This window comes from Nyctereutes procyonoides, unplaced genomic scaffold, assembly GCF_905146905.1.
Source record: "Nyctereutes procyonoides isolate TBG_1078 unplaced genomic scaffold, NYPRO_anot_genome, whole genome shotgun sequence".
Taxonomy (NCBI): domain Eukaryota; kingdom Metazoa; phylum Chordata; class Mammalia; order Carnivora; family Canidae; genus Nyctereutes; species Nyctereutes procyonoides.
The window spans coordinates 698,801-717,843 of record NW_026575151.1 but is presented as its reverse complement, the minus strand read 5'-3'; the positions used below and the strand labels follow the sequence as shown (position 1 = coordinate 717,843).

General features: G+C 41.9%; 1 protein-coding gene and 1 long non-coding RNA gene across 3 annotated transcripts in view; one reads left to right on the top strand and one right to left on the bottom strand.

Annotated features, from left to right (window-relative positions):
• GPRIN3 (GPRIN family member 3) overlaps nt 1-3,484 on the bottom strand; it is a 64,092-nt gene extending 60,608 nt beyond the window's left edge. Inside the window, exon 1 of one of the 2 annotated variants that reach the window (XM_055313152.1) lies at nt 3,316-3,484. The gene's annotated coding sequence lies outside the window, so the exon portion shown is untranslated. Of the gene's footprint in view, nt 1-3,114; nt 3,152-3,315 lie in introns of those variants that run through there. The other variant, XM_055313153.1, reaches the window with a different exon arrangement.
• Nucleotides 3,485-3,918: 434 nt separating this feature from the next.
• LOC129501884 (uncharacterized) lies at nt 3,919-8,407 on the top strand. The gene is made up of 3 exons (XR_008662838.1): nt 3,919-4,282; nt 7,391-7,489; nt 8,200-8,407. It is a non-coding gene; the product is annotated as an uncharacterized LOC129501884 (long non-coding RNA).
• Nucleotides 8,408-19,043: the final 10,636 nt, after the last annotated feature.

The following is a 19,043-nucleotide window of genomic DNA, read 5'->3' as shown; positions in this document are numbered from 1 at the left end:
CAAACTGGAAGCATCTCTTCTTTGTCACTTAAAACAGTAGCTTCTGGACTTTTTGGAACATGATGCATAGTAAGATATACATTCTACATCATAGTCCTATGTGTATATATACCTACGAATATATATTTGATTAAAAAGTTCCATGAACTATACTTACTTATCCTTTTATTCTGTTTTACTCTATTTTATTTAAAAAAAAATAAAAATAAAAATGCCATCGGACCCAGTAAACTGACTTCACAATGGGTTGTGACCATTCTAGAGGGGCATTTACTGATTACTATGGGACTACTGTATATATTTTCCTCACTTAAAACATAATGTAAAAATTGTATGAGACCTTTTGGTTCTCTTTAGCACGTGTTTCTGAGTTACTTTTTTTTTTTTCATTCTGTTTTTCAGACCATCATACCTGCGCCTCTTGGAGTCATCTGGGACAGTTAAATCCTTGCATAGACAGTCTTTTCTGTCTTTTTGCCCTGAGCACTGTTATCACACAAATAAGATTCTCTGCATTTCTATAAAACTCCATTTTCTCATTCCCTTTTATTTTCGCCATACGCAAAGTAGGTAGTAGACATTTTGTGGATGAAGAAATTGAGGCACAGAGAATTATGACTTTCTCAAGGGCATGTCTCCCTTTTAATTAGGTTATTACAGGTTCATAAATAGAGTTTCTAGACATTTGAAGATTATAAAGTTGGGTGACACGAACAACATAGTGCCTCCATATAAATGACGTCCCTAATTTACCCAGGGAACTAGTTTCCAGACCAGAGGAGTTAGCGGCTCTATGGGATTTCAGTTTGAGGCTCGATTCGCTTCCTTTCAACCTCCTCTTTCCATCTTTGTCTACTCACAGTGTTTCACCCACCTAGAGCTACTTGTTATTCCTGGGCCTCTTCATTCTTTTGTCCTTGTACCAGGATGGCTCCTCTCTCTTCTCTTTACCAGACCAGTTCCTCTGGTCCTCCAGGTCTCTGGGCACCTCCTTGTCCTCTCTACCTCCACAACCTGGATTCCCAGCTCCCTGTGCAGGCCCTGTCAGAGCACTTAACCAGCTGGTACTTCCTGCCTCCCAAGTTTGGCCGGCAGAGGCTGTGTCTCACTCACTCTTCTATTCCACAGTCTAGGGCCATGGTGAGTTCTGGGTAGACAAATGTTGAATGCATGAATGAATCAATGAATGAGTACATCGAGGGCAGAAACTGTTACCACTGAAGAAACTCAGGTGTGAGCTAGGACTGGAATTGTGTGTCTTGAATCTCTGAGGCCAGTCTTTTAGGATTTTGGATTCCGTGACTGTTACCTTAATGCTTCCCCATAAGCTGTAGAGTTTCTGACTGGAAATTCTTCTAGTGAAGGAGAGCTGTATCTAATATATTCCTTTACATATATTTGAGGCACAATCAAGAAAATTTCGCAGGGTCAGATAATTAAGGCAAGTGTACTGAGGCAATTAAAAAAACACTCAAATTTCAAAACACCTTGTTGGACCCCACCCCGACCTCCAACTGAGACTGATCTGGTTCAGGTTATGCTTCAGGACTCGACCTCCCATACCAAGCTCAGCGCTTTTGATTTTGTCCTCATCATTTCCATAAAAGTCCAGTTAGTGACGAGGTGAAGCATCACACAACATACTCTGCACGGATCTCCATGAGTTCCTCTGCTCTGTTTCCAAAATAAATCCCAGTGATATAACATCTAGACTCACAGGGGCTATACTTTTTTTTCTGTTTATGAATCAACAACCGATTTCCTCCCCTGCCCCTCACCAACACATAAAAACTTGGAAAGTGCCCTTTGTGATTCTATTTAAAAAACATTCTCTAATAAAACTTCTGTCGTTCACAGATAGTGAGACAGAGCAGATTTTCTTCTTTATGCTGTGACTCATGTGCCTTTATACCCAGACTTAGGGCAGGCCAATGGTGAACACAATGGAAAAGAAAGAATAGTTTATAACTAGAAAATAAGCACATTCGAGAGAAGTACACTCAAAGCATTATCGAAGTAAAATATGCAGCAGTGCCAACAAGAGCAAACAAAAGCCCACGCAAGAGATGTGTAAATATTTCATGAAGCTAAGCCTTAATCAACTCTCTCTCCAAATCTTGCTGGTGTTGTAAACACTTCAGTTTCTTTCAGTCCCATCATGACCCAAATTCCTCGCAAAAATAAAATGAAAACATGGTTCTTTAACAAACGTGTCGTGAAAAATATTCAGGTGGGTCATACCCAGGTATTGCTTTAACAGGAAGGAGATGCCTTAATGAAAGGCAGTTGCTCCTTGGTGACTCTGAGCTTCTTTCTCCCTTCCTCCTCCCTTGCCTTTCCCCCCACAGCCTCTGCTGCTTTCTGGGCATTCACATCATCTTAACCTTGAACTGCCTACACCCCAAGCAGAGATCTCTCCCAGTGCTTTTTCTGGAGGCCCTTTAAATCCCACAGTGGTTTGCCGCCTTCCCACCACCCAAAATTCACTTCCCAGTGTCCAAGTACCTCCCTTCCCCTGCACGCCCCCTTTCATTGTCCATTGTTGCGTCTGAAATTTTGCGTATACCCTTTAGATCTGCCTGGATAGGATGAAAATCTGTTGTGTGTACTGGCCGGCACTGTTCTTCAGATGTTTTCTAAAATCCATCTCCCAAGAACCATTTATAGCCCTTAGTCTCTACCTTGATTTAATGTGGTTCCAAAGTTCACCTCTAGATACTGAACGGGTCTCTACAATGCTTTCCCTTTATCAACCTCTGCCGGCCCTCCTACTCTCTCCACCTATTTCAAGAAAAAAAAAAAAATATATATATATATACGTACATGTGTGCGTGTACTAATGCATATAGCAGTACACACACAGCTATAGTGTTTCGACTCTAAAGAGAATAAGCATGGGAAAACGAGAAAAATGCAAGTATAGTATTACCGCGCGCGCGCACACACGCACACACACACGCACACACACACACACACACACCTATTTGGATTGCACAGTGTGCAGACCCGATGATTTTACCCCCCACCCGAGAACGAGAACAGCGGGCGTCTTCTTCCCTTTACCTTCGAAGCCAGAGTCTAAGGGAGCAATGACCTTGCAGAGAAATTCATCACCTGCGAGAAAGACTGGCCCCTCCTGGGGCGCAGGATGCGAAGGGGACAAGAGCAACAGGCAAGGGGTCACCGGGCACGAGGTGGGGCCCAATCCATCGGCGGCAGTACCGGGCACCCCGCAGAGCTGCGGCGGCGCGGGCGGGACGCGGGGCAGGGGCGCGGGGGGCGGTCCCCCCCCCCCCCCGGCCGCCGCTCGCCTACCTGCTCTCCCTGCTCTCCCGGCTCTGCCCGGCTCTCCCCGGCTCTGCCCGGCGCCGCGGGGCCGCTGCCTGCGCTGCGGCGGGGTTTCCCCGTCGCATATCCCAAGCACGGCTCGCGGGTGGCCCCGGCGGGCTCCGGGGCGGCGGTCCCGTTTAGACCCGTTCCGGGAGCGAGCCGGGCGCTCGCAGGAGCTGGAATTACTATGCAAAGAGCGGAGGCGGCGCGCAGGAGCGGGCGGGGACCGCGGGGCCGCCCCCTCCGCGGGGCCGCAGCCGCCGCCGGGCGCCGAGCCAGCGGGAGGCGCGAGTGCACGCGCCCGACCGCGCCTCCGTCAGGCCCGGGGCGCCCACCCGGCCGGGCGGCGGAGGGGGCTGCGGCTTCGCGGGCGGCCGTGGCCCACGGCGGCGGCGGCGGCGGCGGCGAAGGCGAAGAAGGCGAAGGCGGCGGCGGGACGCCGAGCTCCGCCCCCGCCGCGCCCCGGCCCAGCCTGCCAGGTCCCCCGGGAAGGGTTGGCCGCGGGGCTGGCTGCGCCCCCGGGGCCCGGGCCGGTGGCAGCGGGGTGGGCGCAGGAGGGCTAGGGCTCCTCTGCAAGGCGACCGGAAAGTTAGGAAGGAGCCGGAGGTGGAGGACTGGGGCCGAGGGCGGCTCAGCAGGAATTCTGGCCCTTGCTCCTGCCCGCAGGTCACCGGCCTCCATGTCTGTGTCTAGACTCCAGCAGGCGGTTCTGATGAAGCCACGCGCGGTGAAGATCTGAAAGCAAGGACCCCCCCCCCCCCGCCGCCGCCACCACCAGCACCAGCACCACCGCCGACGTTTAGTGTGTGTTGCAAAACGTACAGTATCCTGCGTATTTGGAACTGGCCTTGCGGACCGTGTTCTTGTCTTTCCCCACTCCCCCGCCCCCATCCGTGGGCGTGGATGGCTTTGAAAAGCGTCCCTGCTGAGTGGCTTCAGTGATGCTAAGTGGGTATGTAGTACGGTCAGCGGCTGCGGCTGGTGCAAACGCAAAGAACCATTATTGAGTATTGTTGGCAGGCGCTGTGCAAAAAAAAAAAAGATGCTTTATGTGTGCCTTCTCGAATTCCCACAGCTCGGTGAGGTGGGTATTGTTCTCCACTGTACTGGCAAGAAAACAGGTTTCCATGATTTAGACACGTTGCCTGAGGTCACACCGGAGTAACCTGCACCAGTGGGATGCAAACCGCTCCAGAATATGTCCTCTCAACCAGTGCACAAGGACTCACCCAAGGATCTTGTTGAAACGATTGGTTCTGATTCAGTAGGTCTGGTGTGGGCCTGGGGATCTGCATTCCTAAAGGGCTCATGGTTTTGTCCATGCTGCTGGCCAAAGGACCAAACTTTCTAAACTAGTAGGCCAGGGTTTTGAAGTAAATTATTTCATGCCAGCTCCAGTTGATTGAGGCAACTTTCTCAAGTTGGGTTAAGAAGGACCCTAAGGCTGTGTCTTAGCTCTGGGTCAAACAATGCAGTAATCAATTCATCATGTTCAGTTTGGCTGATGGAGAGAAGGTTATCACACATGTGCTGGGTGGCCCTCCCTGTGGTCAGCCCCTTTCAAAACAACAAGGGCAGTTACGTTTTTACGGTGGTTATGGTTTTTTTGTTTTTTGTTTTTTTTTTGTTTTGTTTTTTTCTTCATTTAAGGCATTGATGCACCAACGTCAGATGTCTTTCTTCTAGTTCTCACCTTCATTAAGAAAAGCTCGGGCAAAGTTTTACACCTAAAGTTTGTGTGGAATGAAACACTTTACAAAGTGCTCACATAAATGATTTTCTCTGTCTTCATAACAACACTGTAAGGCAGCAATAATTTCATGTTACAGGAAAGAAGAACTGAGGTGGAGTGATTTTTCTTGAGACTAACAATACGCAGGCAGTAGGGGCTAGACTGTGACAGGTTTCTATTTCAGGGGTTGTTTTTACTAAACTACTGTATTAGTTCCTGCTGCCACTGTAACAAATTACTACAAATGTAGTGGCTTAATACAACACAAATGTATTATCTTACAGTTCTGGAGGTCTAAAGCCTGAAAATAGGTCTTACAGGGCTAAAATCAAAGGATCAGCAGGGCTATGCATTCCTTTTGGAGGCTCTGAGGGGATAATCTTTTCCTTCCTTATTGTTCCTACCTAGCTTCTAGTGACAGGCTACATTCCTTGGCTTGTGACTACATCACTCAGATCAGATTTCTATTGTCTTATCTCCTTTTATTCTGATATTCCTGCACCCCTTTAAAGATTTTACTTATTTATTCATGAGAGAAGCAGAAAGAGAGGCAGAGACATAGGTAGATAGAGAAGCAGGCTCCCTGTGGGGAGCCCGATGGGGGAATTGGTCCAGGGACCCCGGTTACACCCTGAGCCCAAGGCAGACGCTCAACCACCGAGCCACCCAGGCGTCCCTCCTGCAGCCCTTTAATAAACATCATTGTGATTACTTTGGGTCAACTCAGATAATTCAGACTAATCTCTCCCATCTCAAGATCCTTAATTTACACATCTACAAAGACCCTTTTGTCATGTCTGGTAACATATTCATAGGTCCCAGGGATTAGGATGTAGAGATATTTTTGGAGGATCATTATTATGCCTCCCTAAACCTCATTTAGTACTTATCCTATAGTACTTATACTATACCTTACTCATCCCTCTCTTCTGCTTGATTTCTGACTGCTGGGACGTTCTTTCAATGGAAAAATTCACTTGAAAGTCATGCAAGAGACTATAACAAATGTGCAGTGGCAAGAAACACCCCAAGAACATCAAAAGGCCATGAAGATCTGTAAGAATATGGTCGTGAAAAGGACATAAGGGATTAGAGGCTGCCTATTGGTCTGAATGACACTAAGATAAACCTTAGGGGAAGTCCTAACCACCACTAAAGGCCGCCTTTAGCTATCAGAATGTTTCAAAATCCTGCTTCTCAAAGAGTACACTGTTCCAGGATAAATAATGCAAGTCAAAACTCATGCAAAGAGAATATAACATCAAATTCCAAACCGAGTGATGGTTTTCAAAGTGATGAGAAACATTAAACCAGCATGTCAAACAAAATCAATAAAAATTATTGAACACATTTTATGCTCAAGGCATTAATAGAAACATTCTGCTATAGAGAAGTTTATCATTTCATTGGCACACAGAATTTATGAAAAATGGAATAATAAAGGATTTCAACAGAAGAAATGATTGGAGAAGCAACAGGAGATGGTACGGGATTCATCACCAAGTGAATTAGATAAATTGGGAAGTTAGGTTTATACAGGAGAGTGGATATAAAACTGGAAAGGTAGGTTGGAAGGTTACGTTGCTCACGATCTTAAATGTCAAACTAAGGAGTTCGGACTTCCCTGCAATAAGAACAACGATAATAACATCTTATGCTTTATATCGCCCGATTATTTACCAAGCACTTCTTACATATTTTCAGTCATTTGACTTCCACCCCTAAGTCCCCAGAAAAGCAGGCCTGAGCATGCATGTGCCTCCCTCCCCCTACACAGACGCACGCGTGCAAACACACACAGAGAAGGAAATGAAAGCCTCTTATCAAAGAGGTGTTCTAGACCGTTCTATGTAAAAATTCAGCTCCCACCCCTCTTATCTGCCTTTCTTTTTTCCTTCTCACCCTGCCAGCTTTATGTTTTTCCACGGGGCTTACTACTGCATCTTGATAGAGTTTATTGATACCTATTACCTATGAGGGCAGGGACTGTGTCTCTAGTTTGTTTCTATATCCTTACCACCTAAAATAGTTTCCAACACTTAGTAAGTGCTCAGGAAATATCTGTTGAATGGATGGATCATCATCTCCAGTTTACAAACCAGGAATCCAAATCATCGTGAACTCACCTTCATGATGTCTGACAGCTAAAAGTACCTTTCCCAAGACGGAGTCCCGATGTCTAGCCCCTGCTTATCTGATAGTATATTTTCTATCTGAGTGAAAGCTGTTAGTAGTGCTTAACCAGGGGCCGCAATGTATTTGAAAAAGATAAGAATTTGAGACTGGAATCTTCTCTAAATGTCACATCTTTCCTAAAAACTTCTTCAGCTTAGCTGGATTGGCAAGAAGCATTGGCAGGAGGCGTTACCAACAGTAGATCCTGGAGGGCTGCCATCACTCCTACGTTAGTTGGCACTGAGGAATACTGTAAGTTGCTTTGTAATTGTTCCCTGGTAATGCACGTGGGCATGTCTTGACCCTCGGGGTTATAGGCTTTTTGGTCTCAGGGACCATAACTACTATGTCCTTTATATCCCCACATTCAGCCCAGTACTGGCCTCTAAACAGACTTATCTCTGCGTGGCTACAAGAAGGCTGCCATCACTACAAAAATTCTATCATTACAAACTACATTCAAAACAATGTAGGGGATCCGAATGTGCCACCGCAAAATATGCCGCTTTGGCAATAAGCATTATTTTGAGCTCAGGCAAATGGGAACCAACAGATGCAGAACAAAGCCTTCTTGGAGCTTTCCTTATCTGACAAAAAAAAAACAAACTTTTGAGAAATGAGGATGGCCATAAACCCCCTTTCCTGGGGAAGTTTTATGGCCATGAAGAAGACAGAGCCCATCCCAAGATCGGTCTCCAAACAGATCTTACTAAAATAGCCCTTGTCCTTCATTCATTAGGTTCCCCTCATATATTTACCTTCCCACAGTTTGCTGTCCCTAAAAGCCTGTACCCCTTTTTCCTTTGTCTTGTCACCTTTCTACAAACATTCTTTGTTAAGATCAGCCCGCTGGTTTGAGTTATGCACCACTGAGTTTCCACTGCATCTAGGCAGGGTGCATGTGTAAATCAACTCTGTTTCCTTTTCCCTCCTTAATTTGTCTTTGTCTGTCTAATTTGTAGGGCCTCAGCTGGAGAAGCTAGGAGGATAGAGAGAAAAGATTTCTGTGCTCCTCTCCAACAGGAAGAAAAGAATTCCTGTGGAAAAAGAAACCTCTAATTTTTTTTTTCATGCAAGAAAAATTATTTTCCAGAACCCACTCTCCTAGTCCCAAGTATTTGGTCAGAGTTCAGTCACCACCACATCACCCAGGGAGGCTCTGAAAATGAGCACCTAGCAAGGAGGAATGGGCTTGCCTAGATTTTTTTTTTTTTTTTTTTTTTTTTTTTTTTTAGGCTAGACATCCTGGTGCCCCAATCAAAACTGAGGTTCTGTCAGTAAGGGAGAAGGAAGGTCAGCTTCTTCTGGGATCTTAGCTGCATCTTTCACAGAGAATCAGTATAGAAACACCGAAGATTCACATTCAGGCCCGTTTTGATGTTACCTGAGTGCATTTGGTTTTCTGGAAGACCATAGCAAGCCATATAGGTCAAGTTCCTACTTATTTTCCTCCTCCCCTTCCTCTTTCCTTTCTTCCTCCATCCCTCCCTCCCTTCCTGCCCAACCACCTCTTCCTCCCTTCTCTTCTGATACAAAATAGCCTTCTGCAGCGTCATTTTTTGTATACTTACTTTTCCATTGTATAATCAATTTCCTATTTAATGTTTAGATTATCTCTATCTGGAATATTCTTAAACTAGTCTTATTCAATTGATCAGATAAGAGAAACTCAAATCACAGGCATCATCTCTTGCTGCTCCCTAACTCACATTTTCTATTCCTGTGATAGTTTTTAGAACATGTTAGTATATTGTTCTACAACATGAGGACTTTGCTTTTATTTGTTCCCCCCCTCCCCTCCCCCAGAAATGCCCTTTCTTCATAGCCACTTACCAAATTCCTAGTTGCCTTTCAAAATTCGATTTAGCTTTCACCTCCTCCAGGAACACTTGCCAAAACCACCCATTCTCATATTTAATTACTTCCTCCTCTGGGATATGCCTGAATCAAGTATCAATCTTTGTTGTAGTTAATAAAATACTGTACTCTAATTTGTATTTTTGTCTGTCTCCTTAATGAACTCAGTGTTCCATGAGGACCAAGCCCTTGAATTAACTATTTTCTTTTTTTTAATGTTTGTTTATTTATTTATTTTTAGCAATCTCTACCCTCAATGTGGAGCTCAAACTCACTACCCTGAGATCGAGGTAGTATTGCACTTTCCTCCGACTGAGCCAGCCAGGCACCCCTGCGTTATGCCATTTTCTGTTATCAAACTTAGCCTATTGGTTGTTCACATTTGTGGAATTTAAGGCAAACCATTTTTTATTTTTATGTTTTTAAAGACTATTTATTTACTCATGAGAAAGAGAGAGAGAGAGAGAGAGAGAGAGAGAGAGAGGCAGAGACACACACCGGCAGAGGGAGAAGCAGTTTCCATTCAGGGAGCCGGATGCAGGAGCCGATCCTGCGACCCCTGGGCCGAAGGTGGGTACTCAACCGGTGAGCCACCCAGGCATCCCAGGCAAACAATTTTTTAAAGAACTGATTCTGCTCCAGCTGTTGTGCTAGGCATTTTTAAATCAATTACTCTAATTACAGTGAGAGAAGACAGTAATCATTTCATAACAAAAGGTTTCTAGCTAAACTCTAAGACAAAGGAGTCCTACATGGCTTTAGGTTCTGAAAACCGGGGTTGTGTCTACACTGTTGTCATGAGTATGCAATGTGGAAGCATTTGGTTTTTACCTTTGGGCATTTTAGCCATTTTTACTTGCAGATAACCATCACTTTCTACTTAAAAACTGCATGTCATACATGTGAACCTATATTTCATACAGGACCATTTTTCAAATGATGATTTTTGCTAGGTACTTTTAGGCTACAAGGAGCAGAAATCATGCTCAGTTCCCCTCAGCTGCTGAACACTTGTTTAAAGGGAAATAAGGGTGTCCTGTCTAGGGAAGACACCTGCTGCTTCCATCCTCTCAGCTTCCATTCTCCCCTTGCCAACCACTGCATCTCAGTTTTCCATTGAAGAGCCACATACCTCAGTCCATGTGATTAGGTGGAGCTGACCCTGACCCAGGGGGAAAAATATAATGTAGGATAGAGCAAGAGGAGAACCACCTGTCCCTGGCCACAGTGATTGGTTCATGGATGGGTGCAAGACCCAAACCATGGCTGGAACTTTTGGGAAAGATGGGGTCCCCTGGCTAGTAAAGTGGAAAACTGGAGCTGCTAATAGGGACCATTTGCAGACAGGCTGTGTAAAGGAAACAGGAAGACGAAGGCAAGAAAAGCAGGGCTGGGAGATGGAGTGAAAGTGAAACAGTTCTTTTTCTGGTGATATGATTTTAAACCATTACATTCAGTCATCCTTGAATTTATGGTCTGCCACTGAATTTTACACTGGTTAATCATTTTCAAATTGTATTTGTCTCCCACAACTGAAGAGTTCTTATAGGCTCTTATAATAGCTGCATGGAAAAACTTAATGTATTTCTCAGGATACAGTAGCAGACCCATGATGGACTGTGATACTTATGGTCCAGTGAGAAATTCTCTGGTGACTTGGTCACACTGTTCCTTTAGAAGCAGCCATCTGCTGTTGCTTCTTTTCTGAACAATCTTCTAGATACTTTTTTTTCTGCTTCTCTCCTTACACTACTACCTAAACCTTTCTTTTTTTTTTTCTGTGCAGATTGCATTCAAACTTTCCAGGAAAGAGAATCTGATTGACTGCTTGATACATTCTATTGAGTGCTTCATATACCTTAAATGTATTGAGTGCTTTCTTGCAAGTTGTTCCCTCTGGCATGATTTACCACTCCATATCTACCCCCTCATCACTTCATTTGGTTCATACCTGTTTAACTTTCAAGTCTCAGGTAAAGCCATTTCCTCTGCAAAGGCTATTTGAGTCTGTGGGATTCAGTTAAGTATTTCTACTTTGTGTTCATAAAGAACCTATCTGTTCATCACTGGGTATTTCATTGCTTATTTACTCATTTGCCTCTTTACTATCACTCTTAGACTGTAATTTCTTTGTGGATAGGAATTTTTTCTCTGGTTTATGTTTAGCACCTGGCACAGTGCCTAACACACAGTAGATAAAAAAAAAAACAATATTAGTTAAGTGCTGAATAAAATATTTGCCAATATCCTAAGTCTCTGTTAAAAATTTCTTTGACCAGGGGTGCCTGGGTGACTCAGTTGGTTAAGTATCTACTTTCTGCTCAGGTAATGATCCCAGGGTCCTGGGATGGAGCCCTGCATCAGGCTCCCTGCTTATGGGGAGCCTGCTTCTTCTTCCCCTCCCTGTTTGTGTTTTCTCTCTCTCATAAACAAAATCTTAAAAAAATAAAAATAAAAATTTCATTGACCAAAATATCAATGGGTCTCCAGAGTCAATTCTCTTAATCTAACTGGAGTGTAGCATCAGGAAAAGAGATTAGAGTATAACCGATGCAATGAAAGCCCTAGAGTGCCAAAAGTTCATACACACATTTAGCTAATGTCAATATAAATGCATAGTATTGGGGAGAGGTAGTGGGAGAAATACAGAAATAACAATGCATAGAGTATGCATCTGGCATGACATTTCACCATTTTGCATTTGACCTGGGAGCCAAAAACCTGCTATTCCCCGGGGGTGGGGGTGGGGGCTCTCATAATGGGGTCTTTTTAGCAGGCTGGGGATGATTCTGGTATTTAAAGGAATTTTTTTTTCATACAATATGACCCCTAATCACAAAAGAAACGTTTCATTTGGTATTAGATCAAAGGCTCACAAATCTGTTCTAATGCTGGAAGAAAAGGTCCAAAGGAGGAGTTAGAACTTTCTTCTAATGAAAAAAAAAAACAAAACAAAACTCAAAAAAACCCAGATGTTAGATAGACGGACAGATAAGCTAGTATCGGATATATATTTTGGCTGGAGAGGTTTAGATGTCCTTGTCTTTCTCTTGCTCCATGTTACCTCAGGATTTTCCCTACCTGTCCTCAAGCTTTTGAGTCCCAAACCCAGCTCTGACCAAGGCAGGCAGTAGACTCACAGCATGCAGCTGGTGGCCTATGGAAATCATCTCATTGAATTTCCATATTTGACATGGAACGACTGAGATGGGCCACAAGCCACCATATCTGCGATGATGATCCATCTTCCTCCCTGTTCTCCACTGTATTCTCTTGGCTCATATGGTCCTAATTCTGCTTGCTACCTCAGTAAAGCTTCATTTGCTGGTACTCCAACATGTTTGTCTGAGACCCTAACCCTTCTTAGCTCTTGCCAGCCCCTTTTTCTCCAATGGCAGTGGGCTAATGGTACCTAGGTGCAACCTTTTCTGGTAATTTGGTGGAGTTCAGCTCTAAATTGGATGAACCTCCTGAAAAGAGAGTGCAACTAGCATGTGACTTCAAATATAACCACTATCTGGAGACTGACTTCCCTGCCTCATTCACTTTGAAGTCTACTCTACCCTTTTCCTATCCTAAAGATGTTAGCTCTATGTAATAAAATTTGCCCATTCTTTCAAACACTATTACTTTTTTTCTGAGTCAGGCTCATAAATTGAGTTAGTTTCCCTAGTCCAATTTTTTCCCCCTTCTCCATCTGCTGAGATCACCAACATTCTCTATAAAAACATAATTATTTAATAGTACTCATCAGCTGATGAATGGATCTATATAGTGTGGTATATCCATACCATGTAATATTACTTGTCAATAAAAATCTTATATGTGTTCCATTCAAAAAACAGGCAAAAGATCTGAATAGACATTTCTCCAAAGAAATACAAATGGTCAATAGGCACATGAAAAGACGTTCAAGGGATGCCTGGGTGGCTCAGTGGTTGAGCATCTGGCTTCCACTCAGGGTGCCATCCCAGGGTTCTGGGATCAAGTCCCACATTGGGCTCCCCAAAGGGAGCCTGTTTCTCCCTCTGCCTATGTCTCTGTCTTTCTTTGTGTGTCTCTCTGATAAATAAATAAACAAAATCTTTTAAAAAGAGAAAAGACATTCAGTATCATTAGCCATAAGGGAAATGCAAATTAAAACCACAATGAGATACTACCTCATATCCATTAAGATGTCTACTGTCATACAACAGAATATAACAAATCCTGGCAAGTATGTGGAGAGATCAGAATGTTCATAGTTGTGAAAGGGAATTAAAGATGGTGCAGCTCTGTTGGAAAGTAGTTTGGCATGTCTCCAAAAGGTTAAACATAGAGTTACCATATGACCTGGCAATTACATCCTCAGTATATATCCAAGAGAAATTAAAATACATGTTCACACAAAGACTTGTATTGAGATGTTCATAATAGCATTATTCATATCAGCTTAAAAGGAGAAACAACCCAAATACCCATCAACTATAGTACCTATATCCATAAAATAGAATATTATTTGGAAATAAAAAAGTATTAATACAGGCTACAGCATGGATAAGCTCTGAAAACATGCAAAATGAAAGAAGTCAGCCACAAAAATCACGTACTAAAAGATCCCACTGATAGCCAATCTATCCAGAATACACAAATCTATAGAGTTGGAGGGTAGATTAGTGGTTTCCTAGGGATGTACAGCAGGGGAAAGGAGAAAATGGGGAGTGACTGCTAATGGGTACGGGTTTTCTTTTTGGAGTGATGAAAATGTTCTAAAATTAGATAGGAGTGATGATTGCATAACACTGTGAATATACCAAAAATATTGTACAATTTAAAAGGGTGAATTGTATACTATGTGAATTATATCTTTAAAAAGCTATTTAAAATATCATTCTAATAGCTAATTTAGCTCAATAGAATACTTTTTAAAATTTCTTAACTTCTGTTATCCTAAGGTTGAGCTCACAACCTTTTCATCTCTAACTCAGTTTCCTTAGTGCATTATCCTGATCATTGATACATATCCTGCCATATATATCAACCTACACAAATAAATTCATACTTTGGTTTGCCTATCCATGTCTTGTTGAGTTTTTTTAGTCCAAATACTTTCTCCAGAGTTTGATCACACTTGGGGTGAACAGAGAGAATTGATTTTAGCAAACTGCAAAGCTAACCTCCTGGCCTGTATTAGCCTCATACAGGTACTAGAGCCCCAGGAGACCCTGCCTAAAATAGCCAATCAGTCAGCCAGCTGGTCTCTTGCTCTTTCTTTTTGACAGCTCTAACCTACAATATATTGGATGGAATATTATTTTTCAATATAGAATCACAAGGATTCCTGATGGAAATGTGCAGTATTGCATCACAAAAGAAAAATAAAACAAATAAATTCAAAATAAGATATAGCCCCTGATTTTGTTTTCTATATTGGATATGAAGCCCTTGCAAGAATAAACAGTCACTTGGCATTTAGCATCACCACTACATCAGTCATTAACAAGGACTGAATTAATGAATGAATAAATTCGAGTTATAATCACATTGTTTGTGGATGTTAAGTTGATCTAGTAATGAAATTGCACAACTCAAGGAATATAACTTGTATTCTATATAAATGATGTCTTCTGGATTTGTGCAGAATGGAAAATCTGATGTACCTAACAGCTCTTCTAGAATGGCAGTGGAACCTGGAAACTCGAAGGAAAAATGGGTCTTCATATCCTGTCTTTCCTCATACCTTACCTAAAGGTAGAATTGTAGCAGGTATCTCACTTTATTTCCTGAAACCTGAAGTCACTACAATACTCATTAGTGACAATGCAATTGGGTTGATACCTATTCAAGATCCCAGAGAAATTTAGGCTATACTTGGCTCTTATGGATTTATAGACTCATATTCATTGATTAATGAGGTTAACATTGTAATACCCAGTTGCCTTAATTTTCTATGGCTGGTATTCATCATGATGTAGTAGCTTAGACATTACTAATTTTTTGGTGAGGATCTAAATAGAATCCATTTTATAGATTCACATCCAGTTTGGTTGCTATGTCTTTAACCTGCTCTTTTGGCATGGATGAATGTAGAACCAACATCTAATCAGTCTGTAAGTGCAAATAATATGGTGGAACAGAACTTCTAAAAGTCATGATTCCCTTTCCTAGGAAACATGGTTATTGACCATGGTAAATATGAAGAGATTTTATACACACATCCAGAGTTATATATAGTGTTTTATATATATATAACTGTTACATATAGTGTTATATATAGTGTATGTGTGTAGATATGAATATATGTATATATCACAGAAAATATATACATATATATGTATGTTCCATAAAGCCTAGATATATAAATAGTTTTATTTTTTATAGATTGAAAATACGTCTGATAAGATTACATCCTTCTAAATGCTACCAGAAATTTTGGAATCTTTTTATACACATGAAAGACAAATGCAGGGGATCCCTGGGTGGCTCAGCGGTTTAGCACCTGCCTTCAGCCCAGGACGTGACCCTGGAGCCCTGATCGAGTCCCACATCCGGCTTCATGCATGGAGCCTGCATCTCCCCTGCCTTTGTCTCTGCCTCTCTCTCTCTCTCTGTGTCTCTCATGAATAAACAAAATCTTAAAAAAAAAAAGACAAATGTAAAAAGGACTTCTCTATTTTAGAAAAATATTTGATTTTCTAATCACTGAATGGTTTATTGTTTCTTTATGTAATTTCTAGGATGGCTTATCTCCCTAATTATTCATTTACTATAAGGAATCTCTCTGTATCTCTCTATATAAGACAGTTTGAGAAATTATATCAGATAGTATATTAGTATGAAATGGATCTTTTTTCCTTATAGCAATGATGCTACTATTAGGCCTGATTTCTCTGATCATGAATTGGACAACAAAATGATTCAAAGTAAAAAACTAACAAATACTAAAATCTCTATAATCATTTAAAATAATATTATGTTCTAAATTCTATAAAATGACATAAATAGGATGTGGGGTACATGAACCCTGATGTTTACAGCCGCATTGTCAACAATAGCCAAAATACAGAAAATAAATAATCCAGCTCTAATAACCATTGCACTAATCATACACGATTCAATGAATAATTTCATTTGTGTTCTTACAGTTCTGAAGTTGTTGGGAGGAATAATGTTTTGGCAAATTCTTACTAAAACTGCTTAGGGAAGTTTGAGTGGATATTCTCTTTTTCTCTAGGTAAGTTTTCCTGAAGCAAGAAGTCTTCCAAATCATTGGACAGTCTTGACAAGCAGATATTCGCTGATTCTACCATATGCCAGACACTATACTAAGCAATGAGGACACACAGTTGAATAATACACAGCCCAGGCCAGGAGAAATTCACAGTCCTGCGGGGGAGACAGATGCATAAACAGTTGATTTCCATACAGGCATGAACTACACAGGAGGCACTATGGAACACGGGACAGCTGGCGTTTTGAGAAAAGAGAAGATCCTTGAAATGAGTTAAATTCGAGATGGAGAGCAGGTAGTGGGATGAGAAAGTGGAATGTATGAGAGATATTTAAGAGACAGGGTATCCTGGCCTGTGCTCAAAAAGGGCCAGTAGAAGATAGAGCCCCTGCAGTGTTTATGTATTTGAAGTCCTTTTTAAGAAACAGTTCATTCAATAAAATGCATACTTGGTGTTTTATTATGCATTGGGCAATGTTCTAGATGCTCCAAATACAGCAATGAACAAAACAGACAAAGTCTCTGACTTTTTAGGAGCTTACACGCTCGTGGAGGAAACAGATAAAAATTGAATAAACAAATATATGTTATAATGTCAGATAGTGATGATAGTGATGAATGTCCTCGAGGGGGAAAACCCAGTACGAGACTGGAGTGACAGGGTGCTAGTTTAGATGGGTGGAGGTGGTCAGGGAAATCCTCCTGAGACGTGGTTTTGAGCAGAGTGAAGTTAGGGAGCACACTGTGTGCATATCCAGTGAATAGTTAGATAGCTTTTCAGATACAAAGGCTCTGAGGCAGGACTTTGGCTGGGTGTATTTGAAGATCAGCAAGAAGGCCAAAATGGTTGGAACACACTAAACGAAGGAAAGAATAACAGGAAATGAGTTGGGGGCAGTAGCCAGAGGCCAGCCTATATAGAGCCTCTATCTTTGTCAAATCTGTTTTGTCCACCTCCCAGTTACATAGCTGTCCTGTGTCCCCCAGAATTCCTTGCAGTTAGAAGCATGTAGCCATATGAAAGAGCTCTGACTCCTGGCTTATGGTGGAAGTGCTATCTACCACTTCCAGACTTACGTAAATGTTCTGCATGTTTTTCTCTCTTCTATTGATCTCATGGAAGACTACAAGGCCCTGGGAAGTCCTGGGTCTCTGATTAACCACACAGAAGACTGACCACTGATTAGGAACATTTATTTTGGATTTTTTTTATATGTTAACACAAAATTCAGTTAACTATGCTAAGCCACCAAGATTTGGGAGTTTGTTACAGCAGCCATTGACTCTCACTAACAATGCTTTGTGGCTGGTGGGGTTTGAGAAAAAGGCAACTATTGAATTTGATATTTGAGTTCATTTTCTTTTCTTCATTCTTTTTCTTATATCCACTACCTCTCAAATTAGGAAGAGTTTAAAGAAGCAAAGTGGCCATAGAAGATCAGTCTGATGGGGCTTTAAAAAAAAAAAAAGATTTTATGATCTATGAGAGAAAGTGACAGAGAGCACAAGCCAGGTGGTGGGAGTAGGGGGGGTGCAGAGGGAGAGGGAGAAGCAAACTCTCCACTGAGCAGGGAGCCTCCCCACACCAAGGGGCTCCATCCAAGGACCCTGAGATCATGATCTGATCCAAAGGCAGACACTTAACCAAGTGAGCCACCAGGTGCCCCCAAAGGCTTTTGTTTTTAGGAGAGGGGAGATAGGCCCCCTTCTTTGCCATAGTAATGCTGAGGGATGTGGACATGAACTTGAAGGCTTGTAGGAATCATCAGGTTCAGCCTTCTTCTCACATCAACCCCTAAATGATTCCTGAATTTTTTCCCTGTTCAGTTACAAGAGGAATAGCAGAAGTGATCAGACAGAAGTGTAGACAAAGAAAAACATAGTATTTATTAAAAAAACTGAAGTTTAGACCCCCTCACTTGTAACTAACAAAAGAATATATGAGAAAAGGACTGTGTATTGGGGAATTTGACTCAATAACTAATTTACCTTTAAATTTATATAATAATTATTCTGCATCTTCACCTTTCAGGTGTAAACATGTGGCTAAGACATTGCTATTTTTATAGTTCCCAACAGCATTTAAGTTTTTGTTTTTGTTTTTTTCTTGCTTAGGAACATTCCTCTAGTTTTTAAACTCTCCTATCTTTCTGAAGTATCATGGTACTACTATGACATTTATTGTTTCTCTGTTTTTGAATTGAGCATATACTCTGCTTCAGGGGCTAGGAATATAAAATTTCTCTCCTGGAGTTTGGGGGAAAAAATAAAATTTGATCACAGTATAACTTAGGTTGGTTTTACTTCTTGTATTAATTAGTTTCTATAGTTTTTATGTTAAGAAATTCTCACAAATTTAACTTAAAACCACACAAATTTAATCTTATAGTTTAGGAGCTTAGAATTCTAAAATGAGACTTAGAGGGCTAAAATCAAGGCACTGGCAAGGCTAGTTCCTTCAGGGGCCCTGGGAGAGAATCTGTTCCTTGTCTTTTTCAGCTTCTGGAGGTTGCTAGCATTCCTAGTTTGGCTGCCAAATCACCCCAACTTCTGTTTCTGTCATCACAGCACCTTATTCTAGTTATGACCTCCCCAGGTCCCTCTTAGAAGGACCCTTGTTATTTTATTGGGCCTACCAGGATTATCTCACCATCATAAGATCATTAATTTAATCACATCAGAAAGTTCCATTGCCATGCAAGGAACCTATATCCATAGGTTCTAGGGATTAGGGTGTGG